We start from the raw sequence: 468 nt of genomic DNA, 5'->3' as shown, positions 1-468 counted from the left end.
GCCCCGCGTCGCACCGGCTCCCACCGCTCGTGGCCCCGCCCCCGCCGGCGCGACGTCACGTCCGGACACCCCCCTTCCTCAGCAACCGGAAGGAGGAAGGCCTAAGAGACGGACGGGAAGTGACGCATTTGGGACGTCTAAGGGAAGAAAGAAAAGGTGAGGGGATAGGAAGTGACGTTACGGTGAGGGCGGAAGTAACGGTAAAAGAAGATGTACGCAAACAGCCAGAATGAAGTGTAGGGCCGGGCGGAACTGACGTCTGGAGCGGAAATGCCACGGGAAATGAGGGAGCGTACGATGAATGACATCAGAGCCAGGGCGGAAGTACTACCCAGGCACCCGTCACGGGGGCGGAAGTGGCGGGGAAGGGGAACGAGGGGTGGGCGAAGGTGGGGGTGATGTCACCCGAGCGTGGAATCCTGTCCCCTAGGCCGAGCATGTGACGTCAGCAAGCAGGGGCCTGTGCCC

This window comes from Alligator sinensis, unplaced genomic scaffold (assembly GCF_000455745.1).
Source record: "Alligator sinensis unplaced genomic scaffold, ASM45574v1 scaffold1121_1, whole genome shotgun sequence".
Classification (NCBI taxonomy): Eukaryota; Metazoa; Chordata; order Crocodylia; family Alligatoridae; genus Alligator; species Alligator sinensis.
This window is presented reverse-complemented; position numbering follows the sequence as displayed.